A 22,752-nucleotide genomic window follows, 5' to 3' on the forward strand; every position below is an offset into this window, starting at 1 on the left:
GCTAACCTTCGCTGGAATGACACCAGCTAGGATTTGTTATAGGACACACGTTAGCAACTGTGTCTACCAGAGAACACTCATAAACAACACCTGAAGAATTTCAGAAGGAGCAATATGCCATATAGATCACTTGCAGACATACAATGTGCATCTTTAAGGGCAGAGATGCTTTACAAAGACACAAAAACTTACAATATTGTTTAATGCAGATACCACAGAACTTCATAACATTCTCAGCAGCAAAATCATATAGCTTTGTGTACCAACTTCCCTAAAGAAGACTGATCAATCTTACATACAAATATGGGCAATTCTTCAGTCAGATTTCTTGTGAACCATAGGTGTCATCTCAGGTCCTATATTTAATCAATTGGCAACAGATGAAGTAAGGACAGCTCGGTGTAACTTTTTCCTTTTATGGATAGGAGAGTTGACAGAATAATTATGGATGTCCTTTCCCACTGATGTTGTTCCCCATCACCCTCACCAAACAGACACTGAAAATTCTACAAAACCTGTCAAACAAATACTAAAGAGGTACTTAAGGTACCAAGAAATATAACGATATATGACCTTTTCATTGTTCCTTCTAAATCATTATTACTGTATAAAGAAGCAGTTTATTTCTTGGCAAAAACAATGATTTACTTTACCTTTAACAGTACTGAATGACCCAATTGCCCCCACCTTTCCATTCAAACCTAACTGGGGTGCAACAGCTGTCTATTTCTGCCACAGCCCTTATATGAGGGCCACTTGTTGTATATATAACAGAAAGTTGGGGCTGCTCACACTACAGGTTTTCATCCCATTACCTACAGGTAAGACAACCAGAGAAATCAAATGATAATTTACCTAAAACATTAACATTTAAAGTTAACACAACAGTTCATTGTGACTCTTTGATCACTCAAATGCTAATAATTAATATTCACATTTAAGGGCTTGATAGGTAATCTCTTTATTTTCTTCTTCATTTCAGGTTAATCATTAGGAGAGTGAACATCAAAGGTACTGTAGCTGATTTTGAAACTTGTGTCTGTACTGCACTCGTAAAACAGTATACTCAGCATGACATTAAGCTTACTTAAACTATGAGCTCATTATCTATACTGGATGTGTAATTTAACTGTGATATTAAAGTATATTTAACTACATTATGAATCATTTATCAGATATTCTGTGTGTCTTGCTGTGGTTGATCTGACTTGAACTGTGCTTGTCCTATCTCCATCAACTTAACTTAACTCTTGAATTATGCCGTTTTACAGTGAACTGTCTGACTAATGATTAGTTGCGGTTGGTCATATATACACACTTTAACAAAAGTCATGCTGTCCAGTATCCAGTTGGCAGGCTGGAGATATTTTTTCTAAAATAGTTGTTCTTACTTGTCTATGATGGGATTTGTATATTCTGACAATCCAATCTATCTAATGAACATTATCAAGGACTAAACCATGGGAGACGCGTTGATGGCAGAGTTTGGGAAGGCGGCTTCGTTTCTGAGAAAATCAGATATGGAGCGTCTGGAGGCCCAGACTCGCCCCTTTGACATTAAGAAGGCATGCTTCGTGACGGATCCTGAGGTTGAATTTGTGAAGGGAATGATTGTCAGCAGAGACGGGGACAAAGTCACCGTTGATACTGAGTATGAGAAGGTAAACAAATCTGTTTCACTTGATTTTTTCACATTTTATTTGTTTTGAGATTATTTAGACACATTCATTGTCATTTTATGAATGAAAGACTACAAAATGCATCTTTATTGATCATTATATTTAGATTTCCATGATTGCAGGCCTGTGAAAAACACACAACTTTTGACCTCTGATGAATAATGTCCTGACTACAAAGAATTGTATGACTGACATATTCAATCCTTCTCAAAGACTGTCACTGTGAAAGATGTAGACTGCCACCCCCAGAATCCACCAAAGTATGACAAAATTGAGGACATGGCGATGTTAACCTTCCTGCACGAACCTGCTGTGCTGTTTAACCTCAAAGAGCGTTATGCAGCCTGGATGATCTACGTGAGTACAATGACAAATGTGTCTTCTCAGGAGGTTCTCAGGAGATGTAAGAAAAGTTCAAACTAATTATGATCAATCTTATGTCTCTTTCTACAGACCTACTCTGGGTTGTTCTGTGTCACTGTCAATCCCTACAAGTGGCTGCCAGTGTACGACCAGGAAGTTGTTGAGGCTTACAGAGGCAAGAAGAGGACTGAAGCTCCTCCTCACATCTTCTCCATCTCTGACAATGCCTACCAGTACATGCTGTCAGGTAAAAGGTCTTTATATATTCAAATCAAACCTGAGTGTTGTATACAAACATCGGTTACAGTGGTGGTTTTGGGCACGGGCGAACCGGGCAGCTGCCTGGGGCGGCACAAGCACTTAAAGAATCATAACAGAGCAATTGCTAATCGCTAACCAGATGCTAGTGGCTAAAACTAGCGAAACCTCTTGAAATGTGCTTACTTTGGCACTATGACAAACAAGTTAGTTAACAACTGTCCTAACAGAGTCAAACATCAAGCAAGTGTAACACAAGACAAAGCAAGACGGCAAATAAGCTACTTACTACTTCGGCAGACAGTTGAAATGGGGCGGCTTCAGGCAAACCTACAGAAGGCAGTAATATGCCTACGGACCCTGATATGGCAATGGCAAGGAGGCGTTTCTTCATATTAAAAGTTTTTGTAGCGCCCCATTTTTTTTAAAGCTATTATTTGAAGGTAAAACTGCTTATCCTAACCCTAAACCTAACCCTGAAGTACAATTACTACATAATGCCACTTTAAAAGAAAAGTGCGAAGCGGTTTTCTATTATCTATCATAAGACAGTTCGGTGTTAATTATCGGACTGCGTGTGTTATCTGCAAACGTTCATGTTGTCATGTTAATCCATTATTAAACTGAGAATATCGATTGTTAATCCATTATTAAACTCCATTTTGATTGTTCAAGATTGTTCACTGCCCTGTCAGGGATAGGGTAATGCTAGTTAATAAACAAATAAACATAGGTCTACATCTCAGTGCCTCTCCAGATTAGTTAAATTAACTGATGGTAGGAGGGGGTCTCACCTGGGGCGTAGAACCGCCACTGATCAGTAAAAAAAAAAGAAGGATATTTCATATCTTTGGTATAATAACTACATGTAAATATAATAGATATATAAAAAAAAACGTTCAAAAAAAATGAAACTAATTTGTTTGTTTTGTTTGTTTAGACAGGGAGAATCAGTCCTGCCTGATCACGTAAGTACACTATAGTAATGCTGTTTCTATTTCTGTATAAAGTGCTGGTACAAAATAATAACAACAAAAAAATACATTCCTTGCTATTCTTTCTAAGTGGAGAATCTGGTGCTGGGAAGACTGTGAACACCAAGAGAGTCATTCAGTACTTTGCCAGCATTGCTGCTGTAGGTGGAGGCAAGAAGGATCCGAATGACAAAAAGGTTGTTGAATTGAGACAGCGCCTCTTCTGTGTTTAATGCAAATCCCCCATAATCTTAATGGCAGTGACACTGATAGGTGTTTCTCTTCAGGGAAACCTGGAAGATCAAATCATCCAGTGTAACCCTGCTCTGGAGGCCTTTGGTAATGCAAAGACCATCAGAAACGACAACTCCTCTAGATTTGTAAGTATAATTTTGGATTGACGAACATCACTCAAGCAATGCACAACAATGCATTATGAATGCAACATAATTGATTTCCTCGTTTTTGTCAGGGTAAATTCATCAGAATCCATTTTCATGCAACTGGCAAACTGGCCTCTGCTGACATTGAGACATGTGAGTGAACTTCAGTTCAATTACATCAAATCAAAATCTATTAATCCTGAAATGCTGAAAAACATTTATTTCCTCATCATTTGGCAGATCTCCTGGAGAAGTCTCGGATAACTTTCCAGCTAAAGGCTGAGAGAGATTATCACATCTTCTACCAGATCCTCTCTATGAGGAAACCAGAACTGCCGGGTTAGAATCCTCACACTTTAACATAGCATGACATCACATGTCACTTACTGAGGAAGAAACTGATGAGAACCATATTCTTCCATTTTAGACATGCTGCTCATCACAACCAACCCCTACGACTATGCTTTCATCTCCCAAGGACAGACCACAGTAGCATCCATTGATGATGGTGATGAACTGATAGCTACTGATGTGACTAAAGCTGCTGTTGTCTTTAAGTTAGTCTTCTGCTTGATAGTAACACATTGGATAATTGTTCTATTTGGTTCTGATCTGTTCTCATCTGTAGGAGCCCTGCAATGTCCCTGTCCTTTTGAAGTATTACTATGTTAATAATAATAATAATACTTTTCTAGATACCCCAAGACGCTGTGTGATGTTGGGTTACATATAGTTATATACACAGCTTGTGAAGGTAATTTCACCACTTACTCTATTATTTCCGCTACAGGAAGCTTTTGATGTGCTGGGCTTCACTGCAGAAGAGAAGATTAGCATTTACAAGCTGACTGGTGCCATCATGCACTATGGCAACTTGAAGTTCAAGCAGAAGCAGAGAGAGGAGCAGGCAGAGGCTGATGGCACTGAGGGTATGTTATCCAAACTGCTTCATTATGATGAAAAGCACCACTGTATCTTGACAGTCAATTTAACCTGACCACACTTAATAATAACCAAGGTTGTGACAAAGATTGTTTTTGAGCTACTAAACATCATGATATAACTACTCCTATTGAAGGTTTAGAGCGATAGCTTCCCTTTAAAATCATGGTCACAAAATTGTATTCATATAATGTATATGAATATATGTTTTGACAAGAGTCAAAGTAGGAAATGAGTGGGTCACCAAGGGACAAAATGTCCAACAGGTAGGAGAGATGCAAGTTGTCAGAACTTTGTCCCTTTCTCAATTAAGTATTAGGTTAAGGTATATTGAATATATGCATTCATTTTGTTTGCATTATTAACCTTGCATTTTGAAGGTGTACTATGCCATTGGAGCCCTATCCAAGGCAATATATGAGAAGATGTTTAACTGGATGGTAGTGAGAATCAACAGCCAATTGGACACTAAACAAGCTCGCCAGTACTTCATTGGTGTGCTGGATATTGCTGGATTTGAGATCTTTGATGTGAGTTTGTAAAACAAAACAGACATCTAGTTCAAAAAGAAACCTGATGCTATAAAAGGCCAACAACATGTCTATCTTCTTTATAGTTAAATACCTTTGAGCAACTATGCATCAACTTCACTAATGAGAAGCTGCAGCAGTTCTTCAACCACCACATGTTTGTGCTGGAGCAAGAGGAGTACAAGAAGGAGGGCATTGTGTGGGTTTTCATTGACTTTGGCATGGACTTGGCGGCGTGCATTGAACTCATCGAAAAGGTGTGTAAATCTATAGTTTATATGTATAATTATAACTTTTATTGTTAAAATATCATTTCTAAAACATTTTAAGATCTAGTTCCAGTTCCTTCCCTAGAGCTGTAAAATAACATAGTTGTTTCAGAAATTAACTTAAAATGTGCTACTAAGGAGCATGAATGTGATTTTAGATCTAAATTGACAATGATCTGATATTTCTTATGTCTGTTTATACTACAGCCCATGGGGATCATGTCCATCCTTGAAGAGGAGTGCATGTTCCCCAAGGCCAGTGATGCTACATTTAAAGCCAAGCTTTATGACAACCACTTGGGCAAGAATGCCTGCTTCCAGAAGCCCAGGCCAATCAAGGGGAGACCAGAGTCCCATTTCTCCCTGGTTCACTATGCTGGAACTGTTGATTATAACATTTGCAACTGGCTGACGAAAAACAAGGACCCCCTCAATGATACAGTTGTGGGACTGTATCAAAAGTCATCAATGAAGATGTTGGGACAACTCTTTGTTGGATATGCTGGGGCTGATGATGGTAAGCTTTTTATCCATTACATAAAACAGCACCTTCTTTTTTAGCAAATATGAGAAAAAGAGAGAACATTGGCAAAAGATCAAATCTGGGTTTTTTAGTTTTTTCCATCCAAAATTTGAATAATTTTAGTCCACATATAAATAAGGGTCATCATGAATCTAATTTAACATCAACCCCAAGCTGGAGTCTGTCTTAAATTATGGACATTTATACTTTTGCTGCAGATGCTGCAAAGAGCAAGGAAGCTGGTAAGAAGAAGAAAGGTGGTTCCTTCCAGACTGTGTCCGCTCTCCATAGGGTCAGTATGACTTACTAGTTCATGTATGATGTTTCAGTTCATTATGCATTGTACACAGGGTCAGTGATTACTGTTTTATTATCATAGTTCTTAACATGTGAAAGACACTCATGCTGTTCTGAACCCTCGTTAAGTAAATACAAAATATTTTACAACAGGAGAACCTGAACAAGCTGATGACCAACTTGAGGTCGACTCACCCCCACTTTGTGCGCTGCATCATCCCCAATGAGACCAAGACTCCTGGGGCCATGGAGAATCCTTTGGTCATGCACCAGCTGCGCTGTAACAGTGTGCTGGAAGGCATCAGGATCTGCAGAAAGGGCTTCCCCAACAGGATCCAGTATCCAGACTTCAAACAGAGGTAAAATCTTTAAATGTTTTGTCCTGACTATATGATAACACTAAGAGGACATATCAAACAGAGCATTTAACTATTTTTCAGATACCGTATCCTCAATCCTGCTGCTATCCCTGAGGGACAGTTCATTGACGGCAAGAAAGGAGCAGAGAAACTTCTTGGATCTCTAGATATTGACCATGACCAGTACAGATTTGGACACACTAAGGTGTTTCATTGTATAATGTTCCTATATAAACACCTTCAATATTAAATCAGCATTTTTTGTTAAGCCTAATGAAACTCTAAACGCCCAAAACTGTTGATTTTAAGGTGTTCTTCAAAGCCAGTCTCCTAGGTGGCCTTGAGGAGATGAGAGACGACCGTCTCACTGTCATCATGACTGGCATCCAAGCAAATGGTCGCAGTAAACTAGCAAGAGTTGAATTCCAGAAGATTGTCGCACGCAGGTAAATTGGTTTATTAATTAAATGGGAGGGTCAAACTACCACTTCTGGAAAATATCATAAAATGCATTTGTTTTTCTACATATGTTTTGTTTTTATATATTATAGCATGTTTACGTCTATACATGATATTCGGGACAAAAACCATGGTTCATGGTTCTTGAAATGTATTATGGTTGATTTAAAACAAATACTGCCTAACTGATGGCTCAAATAGGAATAAATGTTCAAAGATCATACTGTATCAGTTAGCTGTAACCAAACGGTGTGTTAAAGGGTCAAACAAAAGGAAATGACCACATAATGACCTGGGTCCATCTTCACAAAGCACCTTAAAGCTAAAAAAAGCTCTTAATTTTTCGGTAAAGGAGAATTTCCCCAAAATAATGGCCATATCAATCTATTCTTTGTGACTTTTTAAGAATAATTCACAATGACACTTGTTAGCACTGATAGCACCTAACCCTGGGAGAACTAAGAAGAAGTCAAGAGGACTCATAACTCGCTAACACCAACTCCTAGAAGATAGTGGGTTGTGTAGCGTTTTCCGTTATAAATGATGACGTAATCTGTCTTTGAAATACGTCCTAAAGCGCACGCCTCATCACCGGCACTAACTCACATCAACCATATTCTTCAACAAATTCCTGTTCTTTGCACACATGACATGACTTTCTTTCCCTTCCAAATTTTAAGGGATGCCCTGCTCGTGATTCAGTGGAATGTCCGTGCATTCATGGGTGTCAAGAATTGGCCCTGGATGAAGATGTACTTCAAGATCAAGCCCCTGTTGAAATCAGCTGAGTCTGAGAAAGAGATGGCCAACATGAAGGAAGAATTCCTGAAACTGAAGGAGGCCTATGCTAAATCTGAGACTCGTAGAAAAGAGCTGGAGGAAAAAATGGTTTCTATTCTCCAAGAGAAGAATGACCTGCAACTTTCAGTTCAAACTGTGAGTAAAGCTTATTTTCACTTTCAGTATTTATAACAATTGCATTAAATTATCAATTTGTTTGAAATATATATGTAGAGAGTCGAAATATTTGTAAAATGAGCATTAAGCTGCCAAGGCCATTTTCACCTAGAGCAATGAATTACTCTTCACAGGAACAAGATGCTCTTGGTGATGCTGAGGAACGTTGTGAGGGTCTGATCAAGAGCAAGATCCAGCTTGAGGCCAAAAGCAAAGAGCTGACTGAGAGACTGGAAGATGAGGAAGAGATGAATGCAGAGCTGACTGCTAAGAAGAGGAAGTTGGAGGATGAGTGCTCTGAGCTCAAGAAGGACATTGATGATCTGGAGCTTACACTGGCTAAAGTGGAGAAAGAGAAACATGCCACTGAGAATAAGGTCAGTGCATGTGAAATAGGTGCAAGGTGATGGTAAGGGAACTCCCTTTGCTTAAATGTTTTCATTCTTTCTATTCATTTAGGTTAAAAACCTGACTGAGGAGATGGCAGCTCTTGATGAAATCATTGCCAGGCTGACCAAGGAGAAGAAAGCTCCACAGGAGGCTCATCAGCAAACGCTGGATGACCTTCAGAGTGAGGAGGACAAAGTCAACACTCTGACTAAGGCCAAAGCCAAGCTGGAGCAGCAAGTTGATGATGTGTGTATCCAGTTATCACCTTATTCAAATCTTTGTGTATTTCGCTTGTGTCTGAAAAATGCAAAAAATATTCCTTTTCTACTCTTTTTCAGCTTGAGGGCTCCCTGGAACAGGAAAAGAAGCTAAGGATGGATCTGGAAAGAGCTAAGAGGAAGCTTGAGGGTGACTTAAAGTTGACCCAGGAAAATGTGATGGACCTAGAGAATGATAAACAGCAGCTAGAGGAAAGGATGAAAAAGTATGTTTTCTGGATCACACATGAGACAAAACCAAAACCAATCATTGTATTCATGAATATTCCAAAAAACTATTCTATTCTACTTTAAAGACGATGAAATGTGTTTGTTTTTTTTCTACCACAGGAAAGACTTTGATATGAGCCAGCTTACCAGCAAGATTGAAGATGAGCAAGCTATGGGAGCACAGCCCCAAAAGAAACTGAAGGAACTTCAGGTGCAGAGGGAACAATTAGTAAAAAAACTGAGTATACAATAGGAAACTTCATTTGAACACATTCATGTTTCCTTGACAAAAGGCCCGAATTGAGGAGCTAGAAGAGGAGATGAACAGATTGAGATTGAGATGAACAAGAAGAGGGAGGCTGAGTTCCAGAAGTTGCGCAGAGACCTTGAAGAGTCTACTCTGCAGCATGAGGCCACCGCTGCCACACTGAGGAAGAAGCAGGCAGACAGTGTAGCTGACCTCGGCGAGCAGATTGACAACCTTCAGAGAGTGAAACAAAAACTAGAGAAGGAGAAGAGTGAACTCCGTCTGGAGCTGGATGATGTTGCCTCCAACATGGAGCAGGTTTCAAAAGCCAAGGTAAAGTATGAAAACTTTCATGAACAAAACTGTTAACATATCAAGACTCCAGATGTCTTTGATCTTTCTATTTTATGAACAATATTCTTTTCTCAGGGAAACTTGGAGAAAATGTGCAGGACCTTGGAGGATCAGATGAGTGAATATAGGACAAAGTATGAAGAAGCCCAGCGCGGCATCAATGATTTTTCTATGCAGAAAGCTAAGCTTCAAACTGAAAATGGTATATAACAGTTACACTTACATAACATGTTTAAAACATTAACACTCTCATAACAAGCTATCATGACTAACCATCATATCTCAATCAAACAGGGGAGCTTTCCCGGCAACTAGAAGAAAAGGATTCTCTTGTCTCTCAGCTAACTAGAGGCAAACAATCCTACACTCAACAGGTTGAAGACCTTAAAAGACAACTTGAGGAAGAAATCAAGGTGTTTAGAAAACATACTATAACATGAATGACATGAAAGATGAACATACTGTTACTGTTCTACTGTTGAAAAAATGTAATGTTAAATTATTGCCTACTTCTATGATACATTTTTCCCAGGCTAAGAATGTGCTAGCCCATGCAGTGCAGTCTGCTCGCCATGATGGTGACCTCCTGAGGGAACAGTTTGAGGAGGAGCAGGAAGCCAAGGCTGAGCTGCAGCGCAGTCTCTCCAAAGCAAACTCTGAGGTGGCTCAGTGGAGAACCAAGTACGAGACTGATGCTGTCCAGAGGACTGAGGAGCTGGAAGATGCAAAGTAAGGCCCACTAACTTGACGCTGTATGAACTGTTTAAAACAAAAGACTAAACATAGCTCGTGCCATCATAATGCACACTTTCAATGTATTGTTACTCAGGAAAAAGCTGGCTCAGCGTCTGCAAGATGCAGAGGAAGCTGTGGAGGCTGTTAATGCTAAATGCTCCTCCCTGGAGAAAACTAAGCATAGACTGCAGAATGAGATTGAAGATCTCATGGTAGATGTGGAGAGATCAAATGCTGCTGCTGCTGCCCTGGACAAGAAGCAAAGAAACTTTGACAAGGTAACAAACCCATTTCTCCTGGCTTCCAACACATGTAATATCGCTGGGGAAAAAATCCTGTTCCATATTTCAATTTGATCAGGTCCTAGCGGAGTGGAAGCAGAAGTATGAGGAGGCTCAGACTGAGCTGGAGAGCTCCCAGAAAGAGGCTATATCTCTTGGCACTGAGCTCTTCAAACTCAAGAACTCTTATGAGGAATCTCTGGATCACCTGGAGACCATGAAAAGGGAGAACAAAAACCTCCAAGGTCTGTAAAGGCATGAAATTACAGCCATGTGCATGAACGGGGAAGAATTTGAACATATTTTTGTATTTGAACACAGTTTTGTTTACCCCATAGAGGAAATATCTGATCTCACTGAGCAACTTGGTGAGACTGGCAAGAGCATTCATGAACTTGAAAAGGTCAGAAAGCAACTTGAGCAAGAAAAGTCAGAGATTCAAACAGCTTTAGAGGAAGCAGAGGTATGTTCAAAATAAAAACAAATGGTCAGTAATACTGGGACTGTTTCTTTAAATGGCTAAGGAATGTTCAATGTGTACATAATAATGTGCTTATATATTTAAACAGGGTACTCTAGAGCGTGAGGAGGGTAAGATCCTTAGAGCTCAGCTGGAGTTCAACCAGGTCAAAGCTGACATTGAACGTAAACTTACTGAGAAGGATGAGGAGATGGAGCAGGCCAAGAGGAACCAGCAGAGAGTGGTGGATACCCTGCAGAGCTCCCTGGAGTCTGAGACTCGCAGCAGGAATGAGGCTTTGAGGCTGAAGAAGAAGATGGAGGGAGACCTCAATGAGATGGAGATCCAGCTCAGCCAGGCCAATAGGCAGGCATCTGAGGCCCAGAAGCAGCTCAAGGGTCTCCACGCGCATCTGAAGGTTAAAAAGCAGTACATGAGTTCAATTAATCAAGGTTACAAGGCAGTATATAATGTCAGTCATAACTGTAGATGCAAATATGTCCATGTACATTTACGATTTCTCAAATGTTTCCATCATAGGACTCTCAGCTTCATCTGGATGAAGCTGTCCATGCTAACGATGATCTCAAAGAGAACACTGCAATTGTGGAGAGACGCAACAATCTGATGCAGGCTGAACTGGATGAGTTGAGGTCCCTGGTGGAGCAGACTGAGAGAGGCCGGAAACTGGCTGAACAGGAGTTGCTGGATGTCAGCGAGAGGGTGCAGCTTCTGCACGCTCAGGTAAATTCCTAAACTTGTTGCTATGACTAATTCATAATTTAAACACAGACTATCAAGAACATATTTGTCTTCCAACATAGAACACCAGCTTGCTGAGCCAGAAAAAGAAGCTAGAGGGTGATACATCCCAGCTGCAGACTGAAGTGGAGGAGGCTGTGCAGGAATGCAGGAATGCTGAGGAAAAAGCCAAAAAGGCCATCACTGATGCTGCCATGATGGCAGAGGAGCTGAAGAAGGAGCAGGACACCAGTGCCCACATGGAGCGCATGAAGAAGAACATGGAGCAGACCATCAAGGACCTGCAGCACCGTCTGGATGAAGCTGAGCAAATTGCCATGAAGGGCGGCAAGAAACAGATCTAGAAGCTAGAGTCCAGGGTGAGAGCTATATTTGAATAATTTGAGTTTATGCCTTGTTAAGTAAGGTTATCTTTTAAAAATATAGTTTCGTGTCTACATAGGTGAGGGAGCTTGAAAATGAGGTTGAGATTGAACAACGGAAGGCCAGTGATTCTGTCAAGGGGATACGCAAATATGAGAGACGCATCAAGGAGCTCACCTACCAGGTAAGTTTAATTTCATAAATGTCTTGGTGTTTCTCTCCCTCACATCACATAGATAAACAGTAATACAACGTGTACTTACCTCTTCCTTTACAGACTGAAGAAGAAAAGAAGAATCTGCATCGTCTCCAGGATCTAGTGGACAAACTGCAGATGAAGGTCAAGGTCCTACAAGAGAACAGCAGAGGAGGCTGTAAGTTTCCCATAATTCACCACTAATTTCATTCAAACATAGAGAGATCTTTTACGTAATTCCGTGACTAATTATGTTTTTCAGGAGGAGCTGGCCAATGGCAGCTTGGGCAAGTTCCGCAAGATACAGCATGAGCTGGATGAAGCTGAGGAGAGAGCTGATATTGCTGAGTCTCAGGTCAACAAGATGAAAACCAAGAGCCGTGATGCAGGTGGCAAGGTAAATTCACACACTCAAATCTATAAAATCCACTATCAATGTTTTTCATTGAAAAAATCCATTGATATTGCAAGGCAAGAATCTACTTTCTAATCAGATGGGTCTATGGGTAATACTAGGACGGCCAAGCAATTCACACCACCTAGAACTACAGAGTCTATCTTTTTTGAGTTTGCATTTAAATTTCAAGTGATCATGGCCAACAGCATGCAAGCAAAGTAAAGCCATCAAAGTCTACAAAACCCAAATTAGGTTTTTACGACACCAGCTTGTCCACTTTAAAATCATGTGATCATGAGATGTATTTCTATATAAACTGTAAAATCAGTCCTGAAATCTCATTATTTATACGACATTGAACATCCTTAAGACTACTTAAATAAGCCAGTTTGATGTTAGAGCTGGCAAACAAATCATTCATTAATCAATGATAACCCCCTCGGCCAATAATGCTAAAACTCCCACTCTAACCTGAGGCATAACCTTTTATCTGACAGAAAATTCACAGAACTATGCAGCTCTACTAGCAGATTTTTAGCCAATCACAACCAAAACTAGTGGGCAGCACCTTGATAACCTGTTTACCTGATCAAGATACATATTTGTTGAACAGTAAATTACCTGTTTGATTAAAACTGATTATACATTTATTTTGTTTCCCTTGCAGAAAGGTCTGGATCAAGAGTGAAGCTCTGACTTGGACCTTTCCTAAGAGCATGTCTGCCTTACAGTGATTTAGAAAGGTTATCCTTTTAGCTGTGATTTATTTCTGTATAAACTGACATTTTAAATTGTAAATGTATAGGATATTAAAGTCCTTAAAATTACTTGAGGTTAGAGATGGCAAAAAAAAAATCATGAATTAATCAATAATGACCCCTCGGCCAATATCAAGATACATATTTGTTGAACAGTAAATTACTTTGATTAAAATAGATAATATTTATATTTTCTTTCCCTTGCAGAAAGGTCATGATGAAGAGTGAAGCTCTGACTTGGACCTTTGCTAAGAGCATGTCTGCCTTACAGTGATTCAGTTGTCCTTTCAGCTGTGCTGTATTACAGTATATTGAATAAAAAGCGTGTCGAAAATATCATTCTGGTTGTCTTATTTTAGTGTATGCTAGCACCTGATTAGTTATTGATGAAAAACCATCAAATAATAAATTTTTGCTTCAAAGCAAGTAAAATTCACTATAGAAGCGAGCAGATAATGAGCTCAATTGGCACAATAGAAATATGTATCCAAAAGCTTGCTTTTGAAAAATGTAAAAATGCATTATGTACTGTACATGTTACTATTAACAGAACTGTGACCAGAATGTTGATGTAGGCCAGTCAGTTGCATATGTGTGTGGGAATATATTGTTAGGGTGCCGAAAATCTCTTAAAATCACAGAAGAATCGTTACTTTCAACATAACTTATAATGGTCTTTGGTCACACTGCGCGTGGAAAAGATTACCTTAAAACTAAGTTCTTTAAAACATTGCACTGAAGTACCTCACTTCTTTACATATCCAGAAAGGTAATGCTAGAGGTTGAGAAACACTGAACTATGTAAAACACTGTGTCCATAATAGCTTCTGTGTATCTACTAAATGAATCACCTTCTACTGTAAAACAATGCATCTCCACTAGGACTACAGGGGAAATATCCTGTGACTGATACAGAAAAAGGCAAGACAGTAGACAAAAGAGATGTCTTTTAGTTCACCTGATCAATTTAAATGGACTTAACCTCATCTTCATCACGTGAACATCCCCCCACAGTGAAAACATTACAAAAAAGCTTAAATCATTTAGTGAGAAGAGTGCATCACTTTAAACAGAGGATACAAATTTAGAAAAATCCACAGTAAGGCACAGACCTGGAGACATGGGGGAGGAATTTGGACTGGTCTTCAAAACAGGAGGGTGGGTGCTTCAAAGGCTGTGAAGAGTTGCCAAAGTATAAATGTAAAGACTATGTTCTACAGAATACACATCTAATACAGATAATCATGTGATAAAATGTCCATATGTCAGGGTTGGCTCAGGGATTGAACCCGAGATGCTGAGTTTGGGGAACCAGTGCTTAACCCAGTGGGCTAGAGAGAAGACCCAATGGCAGGATGTTGTTGAGAGTTGGTTTTTATTCCACACAGAAGTTCCAAAAAAACACAAAAGATACTTTAAACGGCAAAAATCCAAAAACACAAGAGATACTTCAAAAACCAAGGAAACAAACAAAAAGGCTTAAAAAAACCTGGGAAAGGCACCAACAAAATGTGCTAGCGCTAGAGGCGCTAGAGGCATTTGAGAGTGCAGGAGAGGGCTGCATGCCTCGTGGCAAAAGTGTAACACACAAAGACAAACTAACGACCTGACAAAGGGCAGGGAAACTAGACAGGTATTTAAAGGTGAGGGCACACAATTAGTTACAGGAGGGCACAAAATGGGAAACAGGTGAGGGCACATAACGGGAAACAGGTGAGACCAAGCAATGGGAATCAGGTGAGTGAACATAACAGGAAACAGGTGAGGCAAACAAAGAAAACAAAGACACATGTTAACACAGAAAACACTAAGTCCTTTTGGCCACCAGATGCTCCCAAATTGTGGCAATGGCTGCCACGATCGTGAGACCATAAATGTCCAAAAATTGTAATGATGGTCTGACTACAGACATATATGTAATATTTTACTGAATTACAGACTATTGCTCAACCATGTTGAGTGGCACACACCCATTCACAATTTACAGCTCACACTTCTACTGACATCTCACCAATGGTAAAATACTTTTGTTTGCAATCATAAAGAGCATGGTACTGTTTAAAAAATATTAGTTTGACAGTTACGCAATAAATGACTATTGTTGACGGGTCAATAAAAGGACTGTGGTATCATGTGAAAACATCACCACAGTGTTGTTACAAGACATGTTTACATTACAATCTCTTATAATAAAACTAGAAAAGATTATAAAAATCCACTAAAGATTTTTTTTTAAACAAATCACATGTTCCACAAGAAACTTAGAAATTCTTATAAACTCAATGTAATTGAAGAGGGTTTAGGAACACATAGTATTCATGTCTGTGCTGACATCCGCTCCCGCCACGGCCCCTACAGCACACTCTCACAGCTGCATTTCATCCAACTCATCAGTCATGTCCACTCTCCCAGCTGCACTTCATTTCACTTCTCCAAATCACACATCACACAAACCTGGCACGTCCCTACATATACTCCTCACTTCCCTCACCCCGGTGTCTGGTCTAGTCGCTACATGATAAGTTACTGCCCGAGACGACCAGCTTCAACTAAATCTAGCATTCTCTGGATTACGCTTCCTGGAAGACAAGTTAAGTGCTCTCTTAGCCCACTCAATTCCTCTCCAGCAAGTTCCGTGTTTTCAGTGTTGGTATAGGTTTATTATTATATGTTTATTTTATGTTTAGTATATGTTTAGAGTATTAATATGTTATGTTATGTTAGGTGGTTGTGCGGGTGTCCTGGCATGAGAATTTCAGTGTCCAGTCTGACTCTGTGTTGTTCTGTGCATCTGACAATAAAAGACTTGAACAAGATTTACACATAAAGTCTAGATTTACACAAAAATGGTTTACTGAACACAAAATCAACCTTCAGCTATGGCCATCTCAGCCCCCTGACATAAACCCCATAGAAAACCTGCCGGGTGAGCTAAAGAGGAGAGTCCACAAGAGGTCCTCGCTACGACCTTAGACGAGCCGAGAGATTCAAAAAGTGAAATGGTCTCAACTTCCCTGCTCTGTATTTTTTCAACCTTATAAGATGTTATAGGAGAAGACTTTGTGCTGTTTTATTGGCAAAGGGAAGTTGTACAAATTATGAAATGCAGGGATGACAATCTTTGTAGCATATGCAGTTTGGTAAAAAATAAATATGCCTTGATTAGGTTTTTTTATTTTCAGAATAAATTGACCAGATTTGAGGGTTGGGCTTTGTCTCAGTATTTCAGTGTGAGACTAAGCTAATTTACTCATCTTTACCAGAGGTGCCAATAGGAGGAAACGGTACATCTACATCATGTATACATGTATCTACAGGATGCACATTTAATACAGATAATCATGTGATAAAATACATGACATAATATTTGACTGAATACTGCAGATACATATGCGCATAGCTAAACCATGCGCATATGTATCTGCCTGAGTGGCACAATGACACATTTTACAACACAATTCATAACACCAACAAAATATAAGTTTGACAGGAATACATTTACTCTAGTTGACTGAAATTTAACAAAAAGACCAAGGGGTGCTTACCTACTTTAATATCCAAAAAGGTCTTCATTCAGCAAATGCAGCATACATTATCCATATCATCCGAAAGTGGTAACATAATAACAGATAAAAAGGAAAATTTAGATATTAATGTACAGGAGACCCAGTGATTTCTTCAACATGTGTCAAAGTAAAAGGGAAGACTGTCCGCTGTTCACTTAAAGGAGGAGTTCACTGACAGTGTGAACTGCTGACCACATGAGGGCGGGAATGGGGTGAGGTGGTGTGGTGTTGGAGGAGTGAGGTCCTCCTTAAAGGTCCACAGGCACAAACTATTCTATTCTTCATGTTGCAGCGCACTACAATAACTGGCAAGTTAGGGCTGAGGTAAAAGAAAAACATTGTTTCTAGTAATAGGTATTAATTTTTTTTCTGCAATGATCTCTGGTACTTTAACTAAATACATTCTGTATTATTTGAGAGAAGAGGGGGTACAAGCACATAACTGACAAATATTCAGTAGGTCCAAGAACACTTACCACTTGAACAATTAACCACCACTTCAACATTATGCTTGCTGGGAAGTCTGAGATGTCTTGCCTCTCTGAACAGGAATCCAAACCTTCATGTAAGAACAATTAAAGAAAACATTCATCTACACAACATGACAAATCAGAATCACCTTGTAGATTATGAGTACCTTGTAGATTAAGAGCATCCTGTACAAAAGCCATTAAGGAAAACGATTGAAGTATCTTCAGACTTCAGACGATAACACAAGGGTAATACATAAAGAGAACTGTGGGCTCTGTATTAACTGCAAAGGAGGGAGTTAATACTGTTGTGCTATGGCAGGAGGAGACTTGACTTAACAGCTGAGATGAAATGACCTTGACATATACGTAATCACGTAGAACATCAGTGCTCCTCACAAGCTGTGTTCGTCAATCAGACAAAGGCACTCCGCAGGAATTTCACAGGTTATCTTTGTTCTCAAGGTCAATGGCAAGGAAACAAGACTGAGCAGACAATCAGGTGTCTCCATACAATCAACCTTATAAATATACAACTCCCAACCAAACCTTTAAGTGGACTTCATAGTTAATTTGCTGATTCTGAATTAATTGTCATGACATTCCTTCATGTACCTCAGCATATAGCATATAACAAGACAATGATTTTCATTAAAACAGCAAAATTACAGTTATATTCTTTATGTAGAGGGTCATTGAGTTCTTTTTCAGAATTATAATCATAACCATAAACTTAATAACTTTGCAATTAAAGAAAATTAAAAAAAGAAATATTTACCAAGAACATCCTGATCTGACCCTGATCCTGCAACCTCCATCCAAATGTTATGACAGTTTTCTCTAAGCCATTTACAATTAATGAAGTAATAAAGGTTTGGCTGAAGTCATGGGATGTTAATGAGAGATGTCTTAGCACTCATAAATGGTACTTGGACCTTGTTGTTTCCCTCTGTTGTTTCTTAAGCTGTCTATACCTTACCAGGTCACATTTATGCTACTTCCACTACTGGGTTACTCTTCTAAAAGTAAGAGTCTAACATAACTGGCAAAAGGTGACCTTTGATCAAAGGAGTCAACAGTGTATGATGGGTCTACACAACTGGAACAAGTTCACTGAACTACACAAGCTGTCCTTCTCAGTCAAAGGAAGGCCGCAAGCACATATTTCAAAGAGCTATCTTTATCCTTAAGTCTGAAGGTAGAATAACAATACTGCACTGACAGGATGGGACAATGTGAAGTGTGAATACCAGCTGGCAGCTGACTGACCTTGGCTTTTCCTGGGTTCACTTGTCATCTATGCCTGCATGCAAGTCAAGAGAGAATACTGGTACCTTCTTGAACACATTTCACATAAATGCGTTGTTACATTCTATTTTGTCTTTTACCTTCACTCCTTCAATCAGGCAACTGGATATTCTGACTGAAAATTTAATTTTTTTATTTTATTTTGCCTCAGGCTATTCATTGTTGGGACTAAAAGTAGATGCCAAACAAAACATGTGAAAATGAAAGCAGTCAAACTATGATCTTGTTTGTCTGAAACACATCAATCAAAGCTAATTTTCAGAGAGTCACTCATCTGAATCAAGAAGCTATTGAAAAGACCCTTATTTGTCCATATAACTAGCCATCATACTGACAAAATGAAATGGTTAACCTTATAAACATTTTTACACACATTTGATGTCCAACTCTTACAACAATCAAATATATTGGAATGTTACCTTACAGGTCTTCTATGTATGACTGAACTGATTGATGCTTTTGAAGACCCAACTCTTCAGAGAGCACCTCCCTTACTAACTGGCACTTCGACTAGTGCTTAACTTGCACTTACAGCAGTTACAATCTTGCACTTCTTTTTATTTTCTATTACGTTTTTCTATTTCTTATGTAAAGTAGTATTTATTATAACACCAGGTTTCTATTGCTCGTAGCTTGACTGTTCTCTACCTTGTATGTTGCTTGGGACAAAAGTGTCTGCTAAATGACTAAATGTAAATGTAACCGCTAACTAACTGGCCACCTAACAATAAGTACTTGACTTAGCCATATCAACCAAATGAAGATGCAAGAACTACTGAACAAGTTCTTGTTGTCTTCCTGCCATTCAATGTAGCTTTCAAATCACTATTAGTGGATAGCAAATGATATTGGGCCTTTCCTGAACCAGCCCCTCCACACTTTGTTAAGGGATAAGGTGGCAAACTTTGAGATGGAAAGAAGAACTTGACATCACAATTGTTTACAAGGACATAATGGTACATTTCAAACACCATAAAATACTTTTGGGAGACCCCAGAAAATGAAGGATTCCTCTTTAAATGTTACGATATGTGTATATGAGCAGCATTTCACATTATCTCATATTAGTTCCATACTCACTACGTATCACCTACAGCCCCCATGTAATTATATGATACTATTTAGATTTTCTTCCAAACAGCGATGATGACTGTATCAACCAGATACCTACGTAGTAACTCCCAGACTGTTCATCATTTTCCAATATCCAAGGTGCAAAAGTGTACTACTTGCCCAATCAAAGTGTGGGAACCACATAAAAACTCTGCGCATATCAAATTGAGATACTTCTCAGATACAGGCCATCTATAGAGATTGAGCATCCCTGTTTACTCACAGTGTCCTGTGTATTTCAACAGCAGAGACTCTGCCTGTAAATCTCCCTGTAAATAAGTGACAGCCTAATGATGTGTATAGGTATATTACATACATTTCAGCTGTCCCCAAAAAATTATCACTTGCACTCAAACAATTCACTGTCACCTTATGGAGGCTCCTCAGCTGTTCTCACAGCCTGATGGTTATTAACACCCCAGCATCTTAGAATGGCCTTACTTAACAAATGACCATTTCAACAATGTCAGACTCTTGTCAACTACTGACCCTTGAGAGATCTTCAAGCTGTAAGTAACTGATGCCGTTAGCACACAAACTTGACCTTCAGACGTCTCCCTTCAGCACTGATGTAACAATAGGAAGAGGTGCTACATGCTGTTCTTCTCAATCAAACACAGGCACTCGGCAGGAATCTCACAGTGCTATCTTTGTGCTTAAGTGAGAAGACTAAGGAATCTATGATGTGCCAACAGGGCAGGGCAAAGTGAGGCTTTGTCATCAGATGACAGCTGACTGACCTTGGCCTTGACTGGACTTACCCAGACACCAGCTGGGCTTTGTTTAAGGCCACACATGAGCACCTGTGACCATAAGAGAACACTCATAAACATCACCGGAAGAATTTCAGATGGAGCATTATGAAACAATTGGGTTCTGTCGCGTTATTTAGCTGTTTCTGATTGGACGAGAGACGTTCCATGCCATAGATTATCCAAGAACAACCCAATGGGGACTTTTCACAGCTAATAATAAATCACTCCGCGATGCGCATTGATGATAACCGTTAATTCAAAATTCTTATAATACCAAACCAAGACGTTGACAATGGAACTATTTTTTCTTGCGGAGAAACCATTTTTAAACCATTTTTAATCAATAACTTCGTGTTGAAATGTTAATTTGTTGACTGTAGAATTGTTTTATAAAAGCAATATAGCACGAGTGGGAGTGGGGTAGGCTACAGCCGAACACCACCCGTGGGATTATCCCTTACCTACCCAACTCCCACTCATGCTATATTGCTCAATTATACCATAAAGATCACTGGCAGACTATGTCCATAAGTCACAAAGCATCATTGCTTTTTATTGCATTGTTTAATTGTTTTACTTTATTATTTTTTGACGCAGCTACCGCTGAACATGGCATTACAGTCTAAACACCAACAACAGATAGCTATGTGTACAAATACTAATTTTCCTAAAGAAGACTACAGTAGTATGGGTAATTCTTAACTGATACTTCTTTTTCTTTCATTGAGTAGCCATATTGGCCATGATGGACTTCCTTCCCCACTGATGTTGAACACCATCATCCTCACCAAACAGACCCTGAAAACTCTAAAGAAATGCGTGAAAACCTGTAAAAAAAAAAAAAATAAAAAACAGAATTCCAAGAAATATTATGATACATGACTTTTTCATTGTTCCTTCTAAATCAGCATTACTGTATAGGTCCAAAGACAATTGTTTACTGTACCTTTAACAGTACTGAATGACCCAGTTGCCCCCACCTTTCCATTCAAACCTAACTGGAGTGCTTCCGCTGTCTATTTCTGCCACAGCCCTTATATGAGGGCCGCTTGTTGTATATATAACAGGGAGTTGTGGCTGCTCACACTCCAGGTTATCGTCTCCATCCCATTACCCACAGGTAAGACAACCAGAGCATTGAAAATGATAATTTACCTAAAACTTTAAGAGCTTTAAGATCCAACAGTTCATTGTGATTCTTTGATCATTCAAATGCTAATAATTAATCCACTACAGGTTTTCATCCCATAACCCACAGGTAAGACAACCAGAGTAATCAAATGATAATTTACCTAACATTTAAAGTTAACACAACAGTTCATTGTGATTCTTTGATCACTCAAATGTCATAATTAATATTCACATTTAAGGTAATCTCTTTATTTTCTTCTTCATTTCAGGTTATTCATAAGGAGAGTGAACATCAAAGGTACTGTAGGTGGTTTTAAAACTTGTGTCTATACTGCACTGGCAATACAGCATAGTCAGCATAACATTAAGCTTACTTAGACCCTGAGCTCAGCTCATACTGTATGTGTAATTTCACTGTGATTCTAAAGAAAATGTAACTACTTAATGAGTCATTAATGGATATTCTCTGAGAACTGTGCAATTGTCTTGAATTACAATGAACTATCTGACTAATGATTTGTTGCGGTCAGTCATAATTACACCCTTTAACCAAAGTCATGCTGTCCAATATCCAGTTGTCAGGCTTGAGATATTTTTGCTAAAATAGCTGTGCTTGCTTGTCTATGATGTGATTTTTATATTCAGACAATTTAATCTACTCAATCTATCTAATGAACATTATCAAGGACTAAACCATGGGTGACGCGATGATGGCAGAGTTTGGGAAGGCGGCTTCATTTCTGAGAAAATCAGATCTGGAGCGTCTGGAGGCCCAGACTCGCCCATTTGACATTAAGAGGGCATGCTTCGTGGCAGATCCTGAGGTTGAATATGTGAAGGGAATGATCGCCAGCAGGGACGGGGACAAAGTCACCGTTGATACTGAGTATGAGAAGGTAAACAAATCAGTTTTACTGTAGTCTTTCACATTTTATTTGAACAAATCTTTTAGACCGATTTTAGATTATTTAGACACATACACTAT

At 39.1% G+C, this 22,752-nt stretch overlaps 1 pseudogene across 1 annotated transcript; it reads left to right on the forward strand.

The window, feature by feature from the left end:
- The first annotated feature begins 979 nt into the window (after window positions 1-979).
- On the forward strand, window positions 980-13,652 carry LOC308378712 (myosin-7-like; annotated as a pseudogene). The gene is made up of 37 exons (XR_013969090.1): window positions 980-1,011; window positions 1,452-1,661; window positions 1,893-2,036; window positions 2,133-2,289; window positions 3,241-3,268; window positions 3,366-3,471; window positions 3,562-3,654; window positions 3,747-3,810; window positions 3,898-3,996; window positions 4,085-4,188; window positions 4,448-4,628; window positions 4,819-4,865; window positions 4,980-5,129; window positions 5,216-5,386; window positions 5,606-5,915; window positions 6,140-6,213; window positions 6,372-6,577; window positions 6,659-6,782; window positions 6,887-7,023; window positions 7,717-7,972; window positions 8,128-8,370; window positions 8,453-8,629; window positions 8,722-8,867; window positions 8,992-9,451; window positions 9,548-9,674; window positions 9,767-9,885; window positions 10,005-10,201; window positions 10,302-10,485; window positions 10,568-10,733; window positions 10,827-10,951; window positions 11,058-11,366; window positions 11,489-11,692; window positions 11,773-12,069; window positions 12,153-12,257; window positions 12,351-12,447; window positions 12,532-12,666; window positions 13,632-13,652. The product of XR_013969090.1 is annotated as a myosin-7-like (transcript).
- The last annotated feature ends 9,100 nt before the right edge of the window (window positions 13,653-22,752 follow it).

Source organism: Sprattus sprattus, assembly GCF_963457725.1.
Source record: "Sprattus sprattus genome assembly, chromosome: 17".
NCBI classification, from domain to species: Eukaryota; Metazoa; Chordata; class Actinopteri; order Clupeiformes; family Clupeidae; genus Sprattus; species Sprattus sprattus.